Source organism: Parus major, chromosome 3 (genome assembly GCF_001522545.3).
Source record: "Parus major isolate Abel chromosome 3, Parus_major1.1, whole genome shotgun sequence".
Taxonomy (NCBI): Eukaryota; Metazoa; Chordata; class Aves; order Passeriformes; family Paridae; genus Parus; species Parus major.
Genome location: NC_031770.1, coordinates 36912961 through 36937255, shown reverse-complemented (window position 1 = coordinate 36937255; position 24295 = coordinate 36912961). Strand labels below are relative to the sequence as shown.

General features: G+C 37.7%; 1 protein-coding gene across 1 annotated transcript in view; it reads left to right on the top strand.

The window, feature by feature from the left end:
- The window catches only part of PRKN (parkin RBR E3 ubiquitin protein ligase), a gene marked incomplete at its 5' end in the record, with an annotated part of 556293 nt that overhangs the window by 410586 nt on the left and 121412 nt on the right, over positions 1-24295 (top strand). The gene's annotated exons all lie outside the window — the stretch shown is intronic.

Sequence of the window (24295 nt, the reverse complement as noted above, 5' to 3'; positions counted from 1 at the left end):
CTTCTTTTTAGAAAGGGAATGAAAGCTGAACCCCTTGAGCGTGTCTAATGATGATCTTCTGTGCCCTCAGGGCAGAGTTAAGGAGCTCTGTGTTGGAGCTGCCACAGCCCTCCACTGCACAAGTACTGAAATACCCAATGAAGTATACAAATTTACCCTGCTTTTATGCTGGTAATTATGTATGGTTTATACATTTAAACGTTCTGGGACAGAATAGAAAGCTCTGGAATAAAAAATGCAAGTTTAACTTTTGTTTCTTTTAGGAAATTAGCAGTCATTTAAACTGCTTCTGAGACTTGATATCTGCTGTCCAGTGGAAATGAAGCCTATATTAAATCTAAACTTACAAACTTTTTCACTATAATAAAAACTTTTCACTATAGGAAACTTAATATTAAAAATTTGTAAGGAAAGATAATAAGTCCTAACTAAATTTAAGTAATGATTTCCAGAGTAGAGCCATAAATCTACTGCAGCTGAAGTTCATAAGGTCTCAAAGGAGAGGGAACTTATGGCCACTGAAATGAATAATCCACAAACTGCCAGTAATTCATACTGTTATTAAGAGTGGTAATTTCTTTGATAGAAGCCTTTGAGTTTAGTCATTAAAACAATTGAATGGTAAGCTAATGCAGCAGTTCATACGCAAGAAGTTTTAGTGTATCAAATTATTTTACTTCTCTTTCCTCCTGCTCTCACAATTATTGTAAATCTTCAGTGTTTTAATCCTCAAGACATAACATAAATCAAAAGGCTAGATTTCAGAAATTTTCACCCCAGAAAGTAAGGTTGTACAGAATTTCACTAATAAGACTTGTAGATAGCAAATTATATTTCCACTCTTTGCTTGGACTGAAATTTTCTTTGAAGAGAATTTACCTTTTGCCATAAGCACCACATCTGTATTTTCTTTTCAAACGACCTAATTCTGCTTCTGTTTCAGGACAATGAGAGCTTTAACTCTGCTTTCACTGAATTAAATAGGGACTTAATACTAAATGAGGGAGTAATTGATCATTTTCTAGTCCAGCTCTGTTCTTGTGTAATAATGCTAGAGATCAATAAGGGAACATACCTTTTCATGTGTGGTGTTGGGCAGAGGTAGGAAGTTTTTTCCACGGATTTGGCCTTGGTATCTAAAGCAGTGAATTAAAAGTGAAAAGGCAGGGAGCCAGGCACATGAAGGCTGCCCATGACTATGCTGGGAAGTTCTTCAAACCTCCAACCCAGGGCATCTGCACACAGAAAGCCTTTGGGAAACAGTTCCTGACATGTTATTGTTCTGAAACTATTCTCTGATACTATTTTAGTGCAGTCCTAGGGTCAGAAGTACACCAGGACTTGTTTTGATAATTTATATAAATAACCAGCATATTTTTTTAAGGGTAGAAAAGTATCCAGTGTGCCACCTATCTTTCTATAGGAGAACTTGAACCTGTTTCACAGACTGAAAGCAGTTTCTATTTCTTGATCTCCTATAATTTGTCCTAAATCTCCAGGGGTTTTGTCTGACTTTCGGTGGCCCAGCAAAATTGTCTGTATTAGTAGTCCTGATAATATTGATCTTGCATCAGCAGATTGTTAGACCTGCTGAAGTTCCCTTGGGTAGACTTGTCCTAAGGCAGATTAGTTCTTTGCTGAGGCATAATTTCTGACAAAAGCAAGGAAATGTTTGTGTCCAGGTTTGCACTTTCCTTTAGTAAAGCTGAGGTTCTGACTATTTCTACAGTGTTTAGCAAACATGGCAACGACCATTCTGGCAATTTCAAGCCCAAATTGCTCACAATGCTGTCTCTTTTCTACAGAGACTGATTCATCTGCTTTAGATTATTTGACGTCTTTGAAGGGCTGAATGAGTCCCACTGTATTTCAGGTGTGCACCTTCCAACTGGATCAGCTCTGTGCTCTCTGCACTCTAATGAATTGTCATAACCAGCAGGAGGTAATCTTCATAGGATTCCTCCTTTTCTGATCTTTTGAGATCTCATCATTTGTTGGATCTTATTGTGTGCATTTGGCATCATGTAATTTATTCCATTTTAATAGCTGTGCCATTCTGACTTGGGACAAGGACAATTTAAGTTTCATGGTGAGTCCAGAAGGCATTTGCTTTTAAAACCATAAAGTCACTCCTAAGTCCCAGCCAGAATTTGTCCTTAAAATTATTTCCATCCTCCATTTAATCCCTCTATTAGACCTGGCCTACTCTATAAACTTTCTCCAGTCTGGCACAGGCTGAAAAACTGATCACATCTGATCAGCAGAAATTTGTTTAAAACATTCTCTATTTTCTTAAAAATTCTGAAGAGGTGAAACTGAATATCACTGAGCCAGTGTGTAGCTGAAAAGACAATTCTAGGAACAGCTTTGTAGTCTCTTAAAATGTTTCAGGTCTTTCACACTTGACTATATCCTGAACTTTTCCACATATGGGTTTGAAGGGGCTAGGGAACCATATTCAGGCATGTGTTAAAATATTGAAAATAGTTTAGGTTCAGAGAGGTTTCAGTGCCATGTCTTTTTCCTTATGTAGATATTGATGCTTATAAAATTATTCCAGTATTCTTCACAGGAATGGCCTTGACTGAGATGATTAAACACTATTGAAATAAATTCTGCTTTGCTTCACATGTTTCTTGCTTAAGAAGTAATCTTTTAGGTAGTGTTGATGAGGGAACAAAAGAAAGGCAAACTTTCAAAATTATTTTAACCATCTAGCTCAAAACTTTGCAAAAACGCAGCATCCCTGTAGAAATTTCAAGCTTCCTCTGAGGATTGTGGCAGGATTATGCCATATTCAGTCAATAGTTTGCCTCATCACTTCCAAGGCCTTCATGCCCAGCTCAGCAAGGCCTTGATGTTACAAAGTCCTTTGAATTTTACCTAAAGGGAACTAAAGCCCTTTCACACTCCAGTCTTGCGTTTTGTTTCATTTGACATTACTCAATAGGTTTTGCTATGTCTAAATTAGAACAGTGTCTAATAGCTGTCTGATTGCATTCATCATTGCTAGAGCTTGACAGGTCTGCAGCATGAAGGTCACATCAAATCCCAGTTCACATAAGGCAAAGCCTTGATTTATTTCTGTCCAGAGCTCTTGTGAGGCAACCGCAGCCCCCTGGACTTCTTTACACATAAATGCTGTGGATTATTGATTGTATTCAGACTTCTGGATGTAAGGGCTAGGATTTACTTAGTTGAAGTCTTGGGATACTCACTTTGCTGTATATTGATATGGGCTTTTTTTATTTCTTCATTGGGGGACAAATATTCAATTTTCTTTTTGCTGTGTTTTTATTCCACATGTTTATTTTAAATCCATTATAAGTTCATCATTACTGATTGACTTTAGGTCAGTGATATGTCCTTCCAAACATGTTTCCTTTTAAATATTTAGTAGTGTGTTACCCTATGGTGATACAAATGTGATTTCATTAAAAAGTCATATATGATACACATGAAAGGGAATTTAGACATACAAAAAAATGTTTGCACATCCTTTTCTGCAGAGACTGAAGAAGTGGTTTCCTCAGTGACAGGTAAATCTGTATGTTTTGTATAGATAAGAGATTCAGAAATACTATGCAGCTCACATTTGTTTGGTGGTCTCCATTTACCTTTTTCTACAACAGTAGTGTTTTTATCTTTTTAAGTGTTGACATGCTGTCATGGAGCACATCCAGGCCCTCATCAAAGTGAGAAATTGAGGTGACATCATGTAGTCAGCTAAGATTTCCCTTCCTGGCTGATGGCACAGAGTTGTGGAGCTGCCATCAGAGACTCTAGAGAGTGATGAGTAGAAAAGGGGTGTCTGATTAAGGCACACTGAGAAGTCTATTAATGCCCAAACATATTTAAAACACTGCACTTGGCAAAAATGAAAATACTCCATAGGCTGCTCTGAATAATGCCATAAGATAAATTAGCCTCACTATGGCTGTAGAGGTTAGGGGTGGAAGGGGCAAGGACTGTACCTCTTAATATCTCTCTTCATTCCCAGTCCTCCTGAGTGGAATTGTTCATTGTGTGATGCACAAATGTTAATATATGCCACTGTTAGAAAAATTGCATGTGAAATATGGAGAAATGAAAAACACTGAACACACACCCTGCAGCTATCACCGTCAGTTGGATTTCACAGAGGATCTTGAGTGATAGGTCAGCCAAAATTCTTCTTAGGGGCAAAGATCTTGTCAACATCGAGTGTACTGTCAGTCCAGCTACTTAAGTTTGTTACTATTTCTTATAAGTCAAGGACTGCTGTAGTCAGCCACTTCAGGATCATGTCCAGGGAAGCTACAGTTACTGAGAACCAGGATGGGACAGGAAAGAGATGGGCCTCTGTTCATGAAATCATTTATTCAGCATGGGAACAAATTCATTCACAGACAGAGAGCCCTGAACAGAGGCAGGGTGATGGGTTTTGAGGGACAGAACCAGGGTGGAGTTCAGGGTCAGGGACCACTAGGAACACAGCAAGAGAGAAACCCCCAGGGGCTCAAACCCAATCAGAGCACCTGGGCTGGCCTTCACAAGGGTCTGGGGTGGGGTAACTTCATCCAGGGCTCACACGGCCTAACCCCCAGAGCAGGAGGTCAAAATTCACTAGCTTGGCTTACAGCCATGCATCTCACTTTAACAATGCTTATCTGAAACTAAATCTTTTCCTCTCTGAGGCACCTCACAACAAAGGACTTGAAGATTTTTTTATCTAGTTTCATTTAGGCAAACCTGCTCTCCCTGAGCTCTCAAAGGACACTGCAGCAAGTTGTGAATTTGCTTCATCCACTTCTTTAACTATCCTGAGATCATTTTTGGGAAGCCATGTTCATGGAACACCACTCAATGGTTGAGAGAAATACTGTTCCTGTCAAAACCACCTATACTTATCTCTGGATAATATCTATCTTTATCTGATCTTTGACACTTCTCCAAAAGGATTAATGGGAATAGCCCCAGAACCACCATCTCTTCATGTGTGCTTACAGACCCTCCAACCCTTTTGATATTCCCAAGATCATTATACATATTGGACAGCTCATGTCTTTGCAGGACAACGTGGGCAAGGACAGAGCTCATTTGTATGTGCTCTCCCAGTTTTTCAGCAGTCTCATGCTTCTGAGAAGCAGCGCACAAGCTGTGTGTCTAGCATATGTGGCAAGGGGCTGCTTTTGTCACTTTCATGCTTGTCACCAATTGGTTAAATTTTTGTCTTTTACTAATTCTTTCCACTTATCTGTTCCTGCTAGGGAGGAACAGATAGGTAGATCACTCTACCAACAAAGTGACCATGTTTTTTCCCTGCAGAGGGGCCACTTAGGCCTGGGAGATGTGCACTCATCTCTTTTGTCTTTGGATGCCTTCCCACATACTGAATGAATGTTACTCTCAGTGAGCTGTCTCTGATTACAGCTGTGTCTCAGCACAGCCCCCTTGTTCTACATCATTCCTTGTGTCAGTGGGATGCTGGTAACTGCAGCTGCCTCAGTGCAACCCATCCACTTTCTGCCCTTGTTTCTTAGGAAAATATAGGCCACAGTCCCACAAATATAGTCCAGTGCCTGGGTCAAGGCATCACAGTCAGTGTGCTAATAGGTCTGGCTCTTAGAGTTTGCAGGTTAAAGAAAACCTGACATGAAAAATAGCTCAGCTGCTAGTGTGTGTCTTCTGTGTTCTCTATTTTTTCTCCCTTTCTCCTCATCCTGTGCAACTACCATCAAATTTCCTACTGAAACTATCCCCATTTGATCTTCTCTGTTCACTGGCTGCAAATTATTATTTTGGCTGCTGTTATGATCTACCCTCCTGTCCAGCAAAGCCCTACTTCCTTCAAAATTGAGTTTATTTCTGAGCACTGAACTCAAATTCATCATAATGATCACAGGAGAACATTCCAGATGAAATAAACTGCAGATTGCATGCCAACAATGAACCAATTTATTAACAAAATTATGTCTAAAATAGAGCTCCAGGTCCTAAAGTTCGCTTTAAAAATAGTTGTATTGCTAAAGCAGAATAATTATGTGAAAGCTGGTACTTAAATGGCATCCTCTGGCTCTTTATGTAACCTTCAGGGCAGTAATGGGTGGACTCTAATAACTCCTTTTCCAGCAAGCCAAGTAAATAAGCCAGGTTAATTAAAGAAAAGGAAAAAGAAATATGCTGTACATAGTGCACAGAAATTGCTAATTTAAACTGTTTTGTTCTTATAGGCACTTGTCCTGAGGATAAGACTTCATTCTCTTGAGTAACATGTACCTTAATATATTCCATAAAAGACTTTGTGGGAGGTAGATCTTGTAGTTTTTAATCATATATATTACATACATTAAGTAGAGTGAGCCAAATTTAAATACTGCAAAGACTTCAAGAGAAAAGTCAGAAAATATGGAACTGATATTTTGTCATGCAGCTGTGTCTGTTCTTTCAGACACAGTCATAAAGTGAGGATTCAGAGCCAGATGTTTTAACTTTCAATTGTCATTGCCTTCAATTGAGGTTCCCGAGGAAATCACATGGCAGCACTGACTTACTGTCAAACTTTGAGTTTGACAATAGCTTTGAGTCAGCTAAAGATTGTTGGTATATATAGTCCATAAGTTCAAGACATGGGATTTATGGTTTTCTGTTTGTCAAGAGTAGTTGGAGAATTATCTTTGGTAGAATAATATTTTTTTTATGCAAGATCATCAAGTGAGGCCAAACTCACAGCTTATGATGCTGAGAGACAAAGTTAAAATCCCAGTTTCGCATTGGTTGTTATATCCACAGCATAAAACAATAGGAAGCTTTCTTGTTCTGCTTTGGGTGCCTCCCTTTGGGAATCTGCCATGGATTCTGTATCACACATTCTGTCGCACATGGCATCCTCTTGTAGATGCACAAATGACTGTATCATCTGTTTAATGTGACGTGTTCACCCACTATTTAGCACAGTGGGGTTATTAACAGAAGGAAGGCTTTCAGATCAGCTGTAATATAAATAAAAATTAATGTATCACCTTTGCACAGCTAGATGCAGCATACTTTGCATAATTAGGATTTGTAATCGAAAAAGAGCTTGTCCTCAGAAGACAACAGATGAAAAAAAACCCACAAACCAAACCTGCAGAGAGATCCACAAATGAAAGACTAAGCTAGAAATGGAGATTTCATTTTCCAATTATTATGGGTTAAATGCTGTCTAGGTTTGACGTCCTTGTTTCTCCTAGCACAGAGAAGAGCACTGAGGGCACCACAGAATTTTTTTGTCTCACCCTCAGGATTTTTTTTGTATGAGTTCAGTACAGGCTCTGCTAAAGAACAAGTGCTTCAGCATGGTGTATGCATAGGTTGGCTTGCAAGGAACTTTGTGTCTCTATGAAGCTCCAGGGTTTCACATCTGGGATATAGAGAGATCATTCTTCATAGTTTTGGAATTCAGATCTATAAGGCACATATGCAAAAGTGCTTTCTGTCTCCATATCTCTTTGTGTTGATGGAAAGACAAGAAGCTGACATATCCTATACAGAATACAGCGCCTTTGCAAACGTTGTGGAGTTAAGGGTTACTTACCCTACTCTTTTCTTACATAGCTTAATAACATGTTTTGGGGACAGTGGAGAAATTCCAGTGAGCATCAGCTAATGTCTAGTGTTGAATTTCCAATCCTGTGCTGTTTCATCTGTCAGAAAATTAAATGAACCTTGTAATTTTCTTGTTATTGCCTTATCTTTATAAGGAAAATTACAAGGTTACTTAATACAGGGTAAATATAGTGCTCTTAGAGAAATCTTTGTCCTTTAAAAGATTAAAAGAAGGAAGCTGATGGTAATTTTCTTTGTTTTTTCTGTTTGATATCCTGCTCTTTTGTCCCTTGGTTTCAACTTTCAGATAAAAACATTAATTGTTTATTTTCATATGTTAGTTTTGGATTATCAGACTTATGTCCATTTTGTTTCCTGTCCTCATACCTCACACCACAGCTTAGCTCCCACATTCTTAACTCCTCAGAGACTAGGTAAGATATTCAGCAGTCTTGCCTATAGACCACTTGTTGGCAGGCCATGTTGCAGCACAGCAATTCTGGGGCAGCAGGGAAGCTATCTTAGGAAGCAGAGGTGGCATCATTTGGAGTGTCCAAGGGCAAAAGCAGACAGAGTAGCACTGGTCTCTCATCTGCTGCCTCATTTGTTTGGCCTCTTGTTTAGATGATTCACTGAAAATATCATCTGAGTACTAAGTGAAAATCAAAAGGGCAATTCAGATCTTAGGAACATTAGGAATGACAAAATGTTATTCCTCCATGGAAAATCAAGAGTGCAGCTTGCTCTGCACATTCCAAGAGCAGTTCTGGTTATTGTCAAAGAAAAAGAAAGTGCTAACTATCATTTAAACATAAAACAGCAAGAATGGCTGGAGGTAAGGTATAGCTTGTATGTGGTGAAATGCTTATTTTTCTGTTCTGATGAGAGTTGTCTGGACAAAGATGTGATGAAGTTTTCTAAAACCATAAGGGGAATGGAAAAAAAGTAGGGAATTTACTCATTTTTATTATGTGAGAACTGGAGATAGCCATGCTATAAGGTAGCACATATAAAGCAAAACAAGGAAGCTCACATGCTGCAAATTAAAGTTACGGAACTCAATGCTTAAGGATATTGTAGAGACCAAAAATATTTAGGGTTCTCAAAGTGACTACACACATTAATGGAGAATTCCTAAGAGGGAGGAAGGGGATCTGATTGCACCCTCTATCACAGAATGTCCCTAAATGGCAGTGTGCAGATAGGGATGAAATACAGACGTATTCAACCTTTTCTTGTTACGCTTTTCTCATGGCATCTGTTACTGACTTGTGCCAGAGTTCTGAGAGATGGATTTTGTGTTACGTTCAGTACATTTGTTTATCTGTAGTACTTACAGCCAGCTTCAGCTTCTTCCAAACCAAAGATACTTTTTCTTTCCCAGAAGAAGGATGAGAAGGAAGAGGAAGGAGGAAGAAGCAGGGTTGAATGATTTCTGCATTTTGTGCATTGTGGAGCTTAGTGTTGCAACCCTGTCATGAGTGTGTGTGCTATGTCCAGCCAGTATTGTGGGGGTCCAATTCAGCACAGTCCTTTTTTGCTCTTTCTGACCTTTCAAAAATTATTTTCCCATCTTTTTCTAGCAGACAGTAATGCTAAGAATGGTTCTACAATGTTGTCAAGCCTATTATTTTGTAGCCAATACAGATGGATTACCAAGACCTAACTTGGAAGGTAGCTTTTCAACTGTTTGGATGGAGGATTGGATAGCTGAGGGAAAAAATGCAGGCAATTATTTCTAACACTGGGTTTCTTCTTTATCTAATCTGCAATTTTCTGAAATACTGCTATGTCTTTTATCAAGAAATAGTGGGTAGCTGGTTTGGAAAATCTTAGATAAGGAGTCTCTGAGGCAGGAGTAATTGGTTGTGGTAGATTGGGACAAATTAGTAGGCTGGTCAGCAGAATTGTTTACTATACTGTGTACATGCCACTTATTTCAGCCACTTCCATTGTGGTTTCCTTTGTCTCTATTTATTTATTTATCTATTTAACACTGAGATAGTCAATGACATTAGCTTACTTTCCTACATGAGACTGTCCTGAAGAACAAAGACACAAAGCATTAGCCTGAAACATAAAAATGTCGTATGTCCTCTTAGATTATACACAGTCTGTCTTTGAATGTTAGCATTAACCTTCAGTTCAGGAGTATCTGTAGATACAAGACTGAAAAAAATGCAGACTGACACTGTGGTATATTTTTTCATTGCAAATATTTACGTTTGTCTTCTGATGATATTTTCCAGGTATAGAAATAAGTTAGGAAACTATTACTAGAGTTGCTGGAGTTTCAGTTGCTTGAGCACCTGTCATCTGAATCAGTTTTATATCACAACTGCCTTAATTCAGTGACCATTGCACAGAAAATATCATTGTAGCTTTCAGATGTATGCCACCTTGATTTGTTACAGTCCCAGTGAAGGTGGATATAGACCTAATGATCTGAAGTGTGTTGTGCTCTCAAAAACTACTTTCCATCAAAATCCAAAAGTAACAAAAAATAAAAATAAAACTAGATAATGCTCCACAACCTTCAAAGGAGAACTTAGCTAGAAAGGGAATACATAGCTAGAAAGGGAAAAAGACAGAGAGAGAAACGACATGTGCAAAGAATTTGTTGCAGCAAAGTTTACTTTGCATTCAAAGCCAGAGACTGCTTGATGGCAGCCATGTGTTTGACTCTCTTATAATGACTGCAAGAGGTGTGAGCAAAATTAAAATGTCAAAATGGGTGAAAAAAACCGTGAATGTAGCACTCATCGCTATAACATTCGTGCAACCCCCACAATGGGCTGTTGAATGAATGTGTAGCATCAATGTGTCACAAGTTAGGCATGGCATACTTCTTGGTATGGAAAACACTCTAAATGGAAAGTCACAGGTATCTGTGGAAGCAGAGATAGGAAAATGATCAGTGACAGCAACCTATAGCCAAACATCAAAAATCCTACCTTTCTCGTTTTTCTCCTCTCCCGTTTCCCTCAATAGACATCTGTCAAACTGCAACAGGATTTCTACTGGCCAGTTTGTGTCTTGGAAATTGACAAGAGGGGAGAATCACTTTGCCTGGAATCCTTGCTAAATTACATGAAATCAGGATTTGTGCTGCATGTAAACTGTGTAAATCCAGCCAGCTTTTAAGTGAAAACCAATTTTGTAGTGTGTAAGTATCATTGATTTGTTAATCTGACAATTTTTTTAAACAAGCTGATGTGGATTAGCCAGTTCTGATTGTATGTCTCTTACAAGTCATTTGAGTGCTGGATAGCTTGGTGAGTAAAGCACTAAAAATTAACCTTTGAGGCCCCTGCCTATAAATAAATTATTGATCCTTAAGAAAGAATCAGATAATCTCATTAGATATAGTTTTCTGTAGTGTGAGTCTAAATCCTGCCATACAGAATCATTTATCGTAATAGACAATCTTTTTCCTGAAGCAGACAAGAACTAAGCTACAACAGAAAGAAAATCCTGCAGGAATTGGTATAGAAGAGCAGTGTGAAGAATTTCCAACCGATTTGATGCTTAAGGGATGTTTTGTTTCCCCTCCAAGTATTTCTAAGGGCTTTTAGCTTTTATGTATGCTTTTATAGCTGTATAGCCAATAATTCTCAGTCAGGGAAAAAGTGTCTCTGAAATGTCATGCATGATGGTATTCTGGAGCCAGACAGAAGTACAAGGAATGAATTTCTGATCCATGACATAACAGACACGAGTGGAAAATACATAGCAAGCAGTGTAACATTCAAAGGCAGAAGGGATATAGAGTTCAGTACTTAACATATAAATGACTGCTTAGAAGTACTTTACAGAAAAAAATAGTTAATGTGGTGTCAAAAGGTAAATGTACAAGTGATGAGACCTAGTGTTGTTATTTTTCACAACTGCAGCTCAGTGGTCTCCTGAAATGAAGCAAAGTCAAGTGAGCATTTTAATGGCATGAGGAAGAAAAAAAAAAAAAAAAGCTGAACCTTATCATTAGTTTAAATAATTTTACTTTCCATTTTGTAAAAGAAAAGAAGAAATAGAGGACACTCATGTCAAAGCTCTCTTTCTCTGTTGCTGGGCAAAGAGGAGCTGTACATGCAGTAGGCAGAAGGGGTTCCTTAGGGGACACCAGTTCTTACTTGGCTTATCAACCTGATAAAATGTTAGTATCAAGTTCAGATACACTGCAGTCTCAAATTCTGGTGTCTGCATCAGCATTCATAGTGACAAACTCTGTCAGTTTAGAATCCCACTAGTATAAATTTTTTTAAATTATATTTGTTTTGGCAATTGGAAAGGATTGATGCAGAAATACCTGTTAGCAAAGGGAGGGGGAAAAACACACATGCACACCCCTGCAACCCTCTTCAGCTGGACTGTGTACCTGTGGGATGAGAAAAATAATATGCATAATATAATATTGGGAAAGTAATTCAAATATCAGAAAAAATAGCATTGTATAGAGTGTCTGATTTAATGAAGATATATTGGACTTGTGATAACAAAAGTATTTTCAGTTTAAAAGTTTAAAGACCAAATAATTATAAGGCATAGCATATCTGTGTGTAATGTGGTAAAGATCAAGGATAGATTCTGTTGCTCTGGATTAACTCACAAGTTATTCGTGGTCATGTAAATAAAAACCGGGGGAGAATTCTGTAGCGTGGTGTGGCAGCTGTTCTGTACCAAATTGCTGGCGTAATCTCATGAAATTGCTTTCACTAATTCACTTCAGCGTAGCGATGAGTCTGATGGCATAATGCTGAGCTGTGGGGCTCTCTCCTGCCCTGCACATAGTACAGCATATCCATTTCCCACTGTGTTCCTGGTCCTCTGCAGACACTGAGCTTTAGGTAAATCGTGACTGCCTTGGAATGTAATCACTACAATGCAAGCACAGCCTCCTCTGACTCACTGAATGTGCCTGTGGCCTGTCCACCTGGCAAAGGCTGTTTTTTCTTTTATGCACGAGGGAAAAAGTTTAATCAATTCTTCTATCAGCATGATGACTAACCAGAGCAGATTTTTTTTCAATATTTTGCTGAAACCTCTGGGTTTTTAAAAATATATATTCCTCCAACAGGTAGAAATCATTCGGTATTTCTTCACTTGTAATAGTGTACTAGTTTTATCCCTTGTGATTGAAGTGTTTATCCCTGCTGATTAAGAAAACCCACACTAGGCTGGACTTCAGATGTAGAATAAAAATCATCAGGATTTTTTTTGTTGTTGTTTTTCTCAATATTTTTTTAAATGTGAAAGAAAGAGTGTTTCATTTATTTCATAGGCAAATATGAAGTTATGCACCGATAAAACGGATAGACCATCTCATTGACAGATTCAAAGAAAAGCATTCTTTATGAGAAGACACTGTATTGCTAATAAAGTGATCCCAACAGCCAAGTTTGTGCTGCTTAATTTGTTTCCTTGGAGTGATATTATAATTCTGACATACTGAAAAATCGCCTCACAGAGACTCATATTGCATTTGCTGCCGAGTGCCTCTTTGATATAACATTTGTTATTGTAGTGCTTGGGGTGTCTTCAGAGGAGTAATATTCTAAATGAACCTGGCTGTATCATCCCTTTAATGTGGAGTAGAATTTTGCATTAAATTTTCAGCTTATTTCAAACGTGTTTTGCCAGCTATTCATCATGAGTGATCTGTTCAAGTTTAGGGCCACTACATCAATATAAAGTCAGAAAAATCCTTAACACTTTCTCTTTGGGGAATCTCTCAGGTCGTTTCAATTCGTTTCCGTTAGATGAACAGACAGTATGATCTCTTGTATTTATGTCTGCCTGTCGGGTTCTTTACAGTAGAAACACGAATCAATCAATCCTGTTTGTAATGCAGGATTAGCCTGCCTCACACAATGTTATTAGAATTAGACCTGCCTAGTGACTTAATTACTTTTTCTTCTGTATTTAACTTTGGTTTTCATCCCACACCAGCTTTTTCACTCCCAGGGACACTCTGCTTCTTATGTTAGAGCAAATGTTGAAGAACATATGTATCATCTGACTAGATTTGCACAGACAAAAAATGAGAGCAGTATGTAGGCCCCCCTCAGTGGACTTCTGTATTCTGAGCTGCCAGTAAAATGTGAAAAGATTGCACTATGATGTCCTATTAGACCTCAAGACTGGAAGGACAGTTTGTATTGAACACGGGCATTTTTCATAATTATGTTGCCTGCGGAGTTGCCACCTGCCCTAATTTGATCTGATTATGGTGAAATGCAAAACTGTCCTCATTTCATAAATGGAACTTTTTCACATTCCCACACAGTGAACAGCAAGATATGCACACATGTATTGCTGCTGCAAAGGAGAAAGAAAAATATTACAAATAGACATCAATTAAGATTTGAACTCCTTCACCAGAGTGCAGGTCACTTTTAGACAATTGTTTCACTCTTTAGAGTTCTGAAAATTATTTTCTGTCTTAAGATCTCCATGAAAAGAGAAAATCATAGCCATTCATACAGATATGTCTGCACTATTCTGAGAGACATTATATATTCTGCAGCTTTTTTAAATTCTCTTTTGGTTGGATGGGCTTATTGTCCATGAACATTTATTTTTAGAGTAGCCTGGGCTTGCCTTGTAGTCTGAGTCATTTATGTAGCAATTTAAATATTTGTCTAAGCTCTCAGTGAAAAGCTCATGTTGAAGTTTTACAAATGCTTCATAGATTAAAGGAATAGTGTTTTTTTATATGCTGTTTATACAGAATGATGTCATATCCCGGGGAAAAAAAAAAAAGAAATGCAAAATTTGAAAGAAAAGCATTGCTGTTTCTGGGTCACTGGATATTGTTTGCCATTGTCCTTTCTCCAATAGTAATTTTGTGCATGCTTATGCATGTGTGAGTAAGAGAGTAAGACCTGCGTGTCTGCATCTTGGTTTTTCTGCAGATTTTTTTTTTAGGTTGACTTATTGATTTTCTCTGTACTGTGAACAGAAAATAACCTTTAAAAATTGTGTTTTAATATCCTTAAACACTGGTTTTGGAATTAAAAAGGTGGAAAGCTGTGCTTGTTCTCTGGCACCTGGCCACATTTTTCTTGATGGAGCAGTGGCTTATTCTATATTATGTAGTCAGTGTAATAAACTCACTTGGTAAATACAAATGAGATGGAAATTTATTTCAATATGAAGCAGGTGTTTTGTCTATAACTTCCAAAATTATAGGAGAACATTGTCCTTAATTCAACCTTTAAAAGGAAAAAGGATAAATATTTACTTTCCAAATGTCATTCTCAGCATTTGGGATTTATGGTATTGTTTACCATGACAAATATATTTCTGTTATTGAACCTGTAAAACATCTGTGTGAACTTTAGTTTAACTTCATCTTAGAAACCTTTTAGTATTTCTATCTTATACTTGCTTAGTTCTGTATTCAGAAATTGGCATCTTTTAAGGATTTTTCCTTCAGCAACTAGCAAATTAAATTCTTCTATAGTTACTTTTGCCTTGTGTTGACTTTTATTCAGGAGTAGTTGGATTTTCCCTGAGAAGACAATCTCCTCTCTCATAAAGTCTCCACCACATGCTGAAAGCTCCTGACCTCTCACTTCCCTTCTCAAAGGCACTGATCATCATCAAAGGCCAATGCCAGCATGAAGGTGGGAATTTGAGAGAACAGAGTTTTCTTTAGAGATTTCAACTACTTTTTGAATAAAAGATGAGAAAACCTTTCATGAATTGAGCTGATAGAGCTAAAAACCTAGCAAACTGAGAGTGAAGAGCTCCTTTCAGGCCAGATCCCTGCAATGAGATTTTCACTTTCACGGTTTGTATGGTAGAAGGTGTGAGTCTTCCAAAAGAAGTTTAAAATAGCAGTCTTGTATCATAACCAAAAAAAAATTAAAAAAAAATAAAATCACCTGGTTATGGTAGGCGCCCTTGACTTGTCCTCTTTGATGTAAAGAAACTATAGAAATTACTTCAATTAATTAAGAAGCATTTTAAAAAATGTTTTTTCTGTGAAATTTAATTTGGCAATGATCAAATCTTCCCACCTGCATGGGAAGAAGGGAGTCTCCTTTTTTATTTTTGCTTCTGGAGCTTCTCTGTGTGAGCAGTATAGGTCATAGCTCAATTTCTCATTACAGATAGACAGCATGGAATTTGTTGTGTTGCATGATTTTTTTTATTCACTGACTTTACTGAGAATTGTGTGGGTGAATTTACACCTATAATTTAAATTGGAATATTGAGCAAGCAGATGGTACAGACTATTCATCAAATATGTTTGCACTATTGTGTGGTTGCCCTGAAGTCTTAGTCTCTTGGGCAATACCGAATAATATTTCTTAGAAAATTTCCCCCCTCTGAAAGACTCTTTCAACAGTTTGTCACATAGCAGTGCAGAATATACAAAAAACTGCCAAAAATAACAAGCAGTGGCTTGCTGGCATTGCAGAACTCAATGCAATTCAGGGTTTGAATGCTGATGCGACTAAACGTTACTTGTTCGAGTGTGGTTTAAATGTTGTTTTAAATGTGCAAAAAGGAATCAAGGAAGTAGGTTCTAAACTAAAATGGCAGGTCAATATTCCTGCTGATATTTTTTGTGTCAAAGATTAAAAGAAAGAGCAGAAAATGGCTAATGTGGTTCATTACTTCTAGTCATTTGGCTTTAAAGCATCATTTAAAAAAGCAGTGAGTAACAGCATAGTGAAAGCCAGAGTTGTGTGCGACCTGAGAAAGCCAGACCAGCAGAATTTGCTACAATCACTTTATGTGATCCTTTCCTAGCTCTGATGAAGTCTGTTTGCAGAATTCTTTCACTTCATGGGATTAAAAAAAAATGTGCTCTGTGTCTCTGGAGGGTTTTGAATTTAAGAGCAGACAAAGATGTAACCTTTTCAGCTGGGCAACCAACATCTAACATCTCTAGTGACTGGTTAGAACAGGACAAGTATTGTGTCCTGACAATCAAGCTTTCATGAAACTTTCTTGACTAATAGCTTCAGCAGCCTTTTTGATAGTAAAATAATGTATAGGCCTTTTTACTGACCAGCTGTCAGAAGTCAATCAAGGGAAAAAAGCAAATTAACATGATACTGTTTGATGAGATCATGAATGAAGAGAAAATGGTATATCAATTCTGATTTCTTTTAAGAAAATAGGTTTCTAGTTGCGGATTGACCTTTGAAAAAGTAGGAATTAAATATGTCCTTTACTGGCACACAGTCTTTTTAAAAAAATATTACATTTTCTGTACATATTCAATTTGTTTGTTGGTACAGATACCTGTAAGCACCATTGGCTTAATTGTTGCTGTGATAGTTTGCTTGAGCTGAGGGGCTGCTCTACCATTTGTAGTTTTAGAGAGATTTATAAAGACTTGGAGGAAAGATCTTTACCATATTGACCTCTGGGTACAGAAACCACATGCAAGCTTTGCTTCTCACCTTCTCTGGTTCAGCATTGCCCAAGAGCAGAGCTGAGCTTTGCAGTCTAAATACATGCCTGCTGACTTTGAGAGGACAGTATTCAATGCTTCTTGCTTTTGAAATAAGCTTTTTTAATTTTTTTTTTCTCCACACCAATCTATAATATTGAAGCAGTCAAATGTGTCTTGTTTTGGGAATATATGTGTATATCTACTCATCTAGATTATCGTACAGAAAAAAATCATCTGCAAATTTGTGATTATTAATGTGGCATGAGTGCAAGTAAAGAATCACGAGTAATTTTTTAGTTTACTTTATTTGGTTTTGCTGGATAGGTAGTTTTTTACACCAATTGTAAGGTGGCCAATACAAGAAATTTGGGTACTAAAGGGTTGTCCCCAATTTTCAAACATACGGCTGACTGATTTCATGAAAAGGTTTTGAGTCTGTCATGTGATTTTATGATTAATGGTGGTCATTTATAATTGATGCTCCAGATGAAGCTGTCTGCCCCTGTGAATCCTCTGCATTTTCAGACTTGCAGACGTAAAGCATGGGACTTGAGATGACAAGTTATTCACAGGACTGTTTTATAACCTTTCTTTTTTTAAAAAAATTAAATCTTTTTATACAAAGGAAGAGGTATGTAAATATAAGTGTATGTGTACAAATTGATGAAGTTCTAAAGTTGTCTAAATTAGGAAATTATGTGGGCAGCTAGAAAAAAATCTCAATAATTTACTATTTACCAAACCATTGCTCATGAGTGTTGTAAAAAAAAATAGTGAAAATGGCTATAGTAACACCCTCTGTAGGATCTGTGAGAAAATACTTCAACATCTTTTCACAATGCACAAGCTGTATTCCAAATATAGCCTTATATGGTTAAATTCTATAAATTACCTACTTGGTATTCTCTGTAATATCTTCATTGCTTTTCAGTAAAATATTTTTGCATTCCAGACATTCTCCTTAGTTTTGTCTTTGCTCGCATTCACATAACATTGAAAATGAGAGAAGTTCACCTGTAACATCTAAACATTTAATTAACACAAGCACAGTGAAGTCACTTTGTACTTTGAAATCACTGTCACTTCCCATAAGAACGGCCGCACCGTCACCAGCACAGGATTGCTTTTCACTGGGAGAGATGCAGACAGCAGAAATGTGGGGGAGGTTACAACAATATCCCAGTTAGTTCGACAATTTGGAGGAGACTGAGAAAGTAACAAATTAACACGTGCTACTTATGGGACTTCAAACGCGCTAAGTTTTGTGTGGAAGCCCAGTCTGACTCCAGCTTTCTTACTGCCCTGTTTCCACTCCCATTGTTGTTATACTCAGTGCAGGGATGTGCTCGTCCTGCCACTGCTGCTCACTCAACAGGGATGTCTGTGCTGTGCTGAGTAACTTGTACTCACACCAGGAGTCCCAATCTCCATCCCACTGTAGCTGAGGTTGGCTGTGCTCTGGATGCACACCTGCTATAACAAGCACTTCTGGGCTGCAGGGTTCCCTAAGTCAGGAAAAAAAAGAAGGCAACATATCCATTAATTTTCTAAGCATGAAGTGGTTATTCTCAAGTACTTAAAACATTTTCCAATGGAAAGCTTGGTTTAGCAATTAGCACTGTGAAAAGGTATCCTTTGAAGGACACTAATAGATATTCGTGCATGGTTATGTTCAGAGCCCACAAAAGGGATGTACTTTTCAGAATTAACAAGTGTTGATGCAGACATAAATTCTAAGAGAGAAATGGAAGTTGCACTGTGCTCATAATGTAAATGCTTTGCTTGCAATGAGCTAAATGCGAAGGGGAAATTTACATGCTCCAATGTTAAGCATGTGTAGAAATGATTGGAATTGCAGCTGTTGAGTGAAATTCAAATATTCTAACTTTAAAATTCTAAAAGGTACTTGTGTAAATCTTGCCAAGTCACCTTAAACTCCTCACTTAATGGAAATAAGGGGATATTTTTTTTTGTGCCTGTCCTGGATGGTGGGAATTATGCTGTGAAAGCATGTATTCCTTCTATCAACTATAAAGGAAGCATGCAAGGAATATATTAGACTCATATAGCCAACATTTTGATGCTTAAATGCATTGAAATGAATCTCACACAACGATACCATTTGGGGAAAGATGAAATTTAAAATGCAAAGCATGAAATAATGCTGCAAACGTATGGTAGAAGCTGTAGCACACAGCCCTGCAGTGGAGATACGTACGCTTGTAACTGTGGTCAGGGAAGACATTTTGGGATTTTCTTTGATTCTCTGAGTGATTGAGCCAGGACACCTCCATCCAGGTGCTGGTAGACAGGATCACAGGGACAGCCCCGCTCCGGGCATTGGGCACCTCCATGGTTTGGGGAGGGCAGGGCTCTGGGGAGCTGGACATCAACTTGGGTGCAGGTGGGTGAGGCAGGGCTGGCATGGGGTCCTGGCTGGGACACTGGAAGGGCACTGACACTTGTGTTACCCCTCAGTTGGCTCTATTTGTAGCAGCTGGCATATTTTGCTTCCATTTTGCCATTTTATGCAACATTAAAGGCTTGGTTTAATTTTTCCTTTGCTTTCTCTCTGAAGAACATAAGTCATACAGAGGGATAATTTTAAGAAAAAAAAAAAGCCAAAAAAACAGAAGCTAATTTTGTCTGAGAAAAACTATATGAAGATTTGGGTAATTAAATTGGTAGTGGTTAGAATCATAGTTTAATTACAAGTGTAGTTGAAAATGTGTGTTCAGACCAATTCAAATCAGGGTATTTATGATGTTAGGAGACATCAAACCATCCTTCCTAAATCTTGCTTCTTTATTCTTCTATTGGAGATACATGTACATATATGAAAAGTTAAAAAATACGTTTGTGAAGATAATACCACAATTTAAATTGCAAGTTTACAGTTACACATTTCTGTAACTTTAAATGGACCTTTCATTCATAAGTGCAGCATTTGGAGTTAAATTATAAAGCAATATCAAGTAATAACAAAATTATTCAAACAAGTAAACTGGTGTATGATGGAATGTGTTGAAGCAAATATAAAACGCTTAAATTTAATTTAAGTAATAAAACTTTAAATAGAGGCAAAGCAATTACTTCTTGTGGCTTTATAAAGCTGCTGGCCCTTTGAGCTGAGCATCATCCCTTCATTATTTTTCATCTTAGACTTAGGCTCATTCCTAAAACCTCAAATTAGTTTTATGTATCTGATTGCTCTAAGGTTAATGGAACTATGACAGAGTTAAAAGTGGTGTAAAAGTATTAAATATTTGCATCAGTTTTATATTTCTTGTGTCTTGCTCCGCCTTCATGGTTAGGAAGAACCTGTAATAGTCACTGTAGCTGAGAACATACTAAACACATAGACTTGAATATGTGCTGAAAGAGGCAACAAATAAGCAATTTAGCTGTCATTTTATCTGTCTGCAGGTGTCCTCAATCCTGCGTTTTGGCTTCTGATTAAAGCCAATTGTCCATGCTTTTGCATTGTTTCTTTTTAACAGTCTTATGTGTAATTATTATTGATTTTTTTTTTTAATATTCCTGTGGTTTGTTTTATGTCTGTGGAAATTTCATGAAGGCTTGTACTTTTAAAGTAATAATTGGGAGCAGGGAAGTGAAAAGTTTTGGCAATTCATTATAAGGGACCATTCATTATAAGGGGTTCTATAGGACAGAGGGCATAAAAATTAATCCTCAAACCATTCTATATAAAATAGCAGAAATCTGTAAAGTGCAGTTTATTTATGTCATTTGGTAGGTTCTAGTTTCACATCAGAGACTTAGAAAATATCATTTTCTATAAATGTCTGGTGTGTACAGTTTGCCAGTGAACCCATCAGGTGCTGTGCTTAACTACTAATAATTTTCAAGTTTCCATGTGTGCTTTCATATATGTTAATATGTTGGTGGATATATGGAGGAGTTTGTGGGTGAGATAACAAATAGTTCTTAATGGTTTTGAGCAGAGGGTTTGTTTTTTTTAAGTCTCTTTATGTTTTATTTTTGGAATGGTTATTTGTTATACCCTTTGTCTCTAGTCACAGTGGAGGAGTTCAACATAATTTAAGACTTTTTCAAAACTCACAGGTATTTGAAAAAATAGATTACAGTGTGAGAGCATGTTTTACAAAGGTTGACTTACAGACAATAAAAAATTAAAAGTAGAAATAGGAAACATCTGAAATATACCCAGAATATTAAAAAAAAAAAAAAAGAAGAAAAGAAAAGAAAAGGAAGATTTCTTTTTTCCCTGAAATTATTGCTTCTCAAATGTGACAGTCTGAGATGACTTACAGACAGCAGACTGTTAAGATGTGTCAGTATAATTCAATATTGTATGCATTTGCCATTTCTGAACTCATTGCTGAAAAGAATCATGCCAACAGTGACATAGTTTTTAAGCTCTCGCTCTTTGCTAGTAACGTCAGGATCTGTTGTATAATCAGCTAAGCAAGATCCAAAAAATCTGAACTATGAAAAGAGTGAAAACTAGGTTGGGCAGGTCTCTGAAAAACAGACTGTACAAAATATTGCATTTGGAAGGGGATGCAGCAATGGCTGACTAGGAACACTTAAACATGCGTGTTTTTCATAGAATCATAGAACAGTTTGAGTTGGAAGGGACATTTATAGGTCATCTTGTCCAGCCTTCATGCAATAAGCAGCAACACCTTCAACTAGGTCAAATTTCTCAGAGCCCTGGCCAACCTGACCTTGAATGGGGCAACCCATTCCAGTGTTTCACCACCCTCACCATAAGAACATTTCTTTCTAATATATCTAATATCTAATATATCTAATATCTAATCTAAATCAACCCTCCTGCAGTTTAAAACCATTACCCCTTGTCCTTTCCCCATAGGTCCTTCTAAATTGTTTGTCCTCATCTTTCTTATAAGCCCCCACCAAGTTCTGGAAGGCTGCAAGAATGTCTCCCCCAAGCCTTCTGTTTTCCAGGCTGAACAATCCCAATTCTCTCACCTCTCCTAATAGGGCAGGTGCTCCAGCCCTCTGATCTTGACCTTGCTCTGAACCCACTCCAACAGATCCACATCCTTCTGATGTTCTGGGGACCACAGAGCTGGATGCAGCACTGCAGGTGGGGTCTGCCAGAGCAGGGCAGAGGGTCAGGATCCCCTCCCTCTCCCTGCTGCCCACGCTGCTCTGGATGCAGCCCAGGACATGTTTGGTTTCTGGGCTGGAAGTGCTCCTTGCCAGCTCACATCCAGCCTCTTACGCCCAGCACACCCAAGCTGTCAGGCCTGCTCTTAATCCATTCATCTCCAGCTTGTATGGAAGAAAGAGTATCCATGTAAGGAGTTCTTAAAGAGGAGATTATATCATTTTTGTGTGAGGGCAGAATAGGATGGATTTCTGGGGAAAAAATGGTACTCAGGAAGTGTATGAAGTGAATGATTTCAAGGAGGATGGAGAGAAAAACTTCTTTCTAGGGAAGAAAAAGGAAACCTTCCAATTCTAAGGAGTTTAGTGAATAATAAATTGGAAAGGATAAGAAGGAAGAAAGAAATACTTGATTGAAGTAGAAGCTGTAAGGACTCCAAAAAGCAGAATGCAGTTTAGCTGGTGTTCTAAAGCTAACATCTGTCAAAGATTAACAGGCAGCATTACATGAAATCATAATTATCCTCTACACTTAGAAATTCCTATGGCACTATGCAATCAATGCAGATATTTTCAGGGAAAATCATGTGCAGGAAAATATATTGCTAATTATGTAAAAACTTGAGGCTAAGAGAGAGGAACCATGTTTTATACAATAAGTTTTGATTTGAAACACAGCAGATAACAGTTCTGGACTACAACTCAGGGCTCAGGTCAAGCAGTTAGTGACACATAGTTGGATGGAGATGTAAATCCCAGTGAGAATACGAGAAAGTGCTGTGTAGCAATGATTCTGGGGTAGGAGTAACGAGGACAATTAAGTGCATTGAGAAAGAGAAAGAATAAACAGTGCAGAGGAAATGAGAAAAAATTAAAAGTGACACACAGGTTGTGGTTCTAGAAGTTGAGGAGAATAAAATCTGATTAAGAAATAATCACTTAGCGCTAAAACACACATTCAAATACGTGTGCATGTATGTTTACCCTTGTGCATGAGGAAGAGGTGGGTGAAAAGAAGCCTATAAGAATATCATAGGTTTCATTAAATGCAAAGAAATACTAAAATTTAGTAAGAGACAATTCATTAGTAGGCAATTCTTACTATATGCTTAAACCTGGGCCAACTTCAAACCTTGTCTTACTTTTGTAAGGGTTTGCTGATGAAGTTAGGTAGATGGTGCATTCTTCACCTATTCCCCCTTGGAATGAAAATAAAACATTTACCAGTAAGAAGGCTGACTTGAGTAAAATTTAAATCAGCTCCCTAAGAGGAAAAAATTTTGTGAATACAAGACTTGTGCTAATGTAACTGTGTCTATTTTGTGCCTTTTTAGTTATGTTGCTTCCAAGTGTAGTCTTTTCCTTCTGCATCCCTAAGACGGCTACACCAATAGAAAGTGTGAGTGTAGGCCATGTCTCATTCGCCTTGAGTAAAACCATGGTGGTGGTGGAGACTTTCTGATAGTTATGTCCAAATTCATTTGTATTCTTTTAATGGCAGTCATTAAGAATAAAAGGTAACTATTTGTAGTAGCATCGACAGAAAACCAGGTTGGAAAGACCATGGTTCCTCCCATTTTCTGTGGGGAACTGTTGCTTTTAATTCATTTTAAGAAATTTTCTTTGTTCACAAAGAGATGCTTTAATTTATGGTAAAAAGAGTAAAGCCCAGATAGCTTTAACAGTCTGCACTTTCATCCCTTGTCAGGAATTAGTCAAGTAGTGTACAGAAGTCATTCACAAAAGTAGTGTACAGCAGTCTTGGATTTCATCACCAGGAGGGTATCCACAATTTGAACAGGTCACTAAAGTGCATGGCAGCTATCAAGACATATTCTTTCTTACTGGCTGGTACAGATGTGAAAGTTTGTAGTGACTGAAAATTAATCTCATTACAAAATTCTGGTAAATCACTCCTCTGCCTGTTTTCTTGGTTTGTGAGTTACCACCAGTGGGTAACAGCCGTACATATGTGAAATGGGTTATATTTGTAACAGCCAAAGTTAAAGCGATCTGTGGGGCCTATTAAATCCTTCAGGGAATCAGGAAAAGCATGTATTATTCTTAGAAATAAGTCCAAACCTGTTGTGTGAACCAGGATTCAGCTTTGGGCAGCTCCAACGTTTTGATGTGAGATCCTCTTTTAACAGGCTTTTTGGCTTATACTAAGGGTTGGCAGTATCTGGCAGACAATAC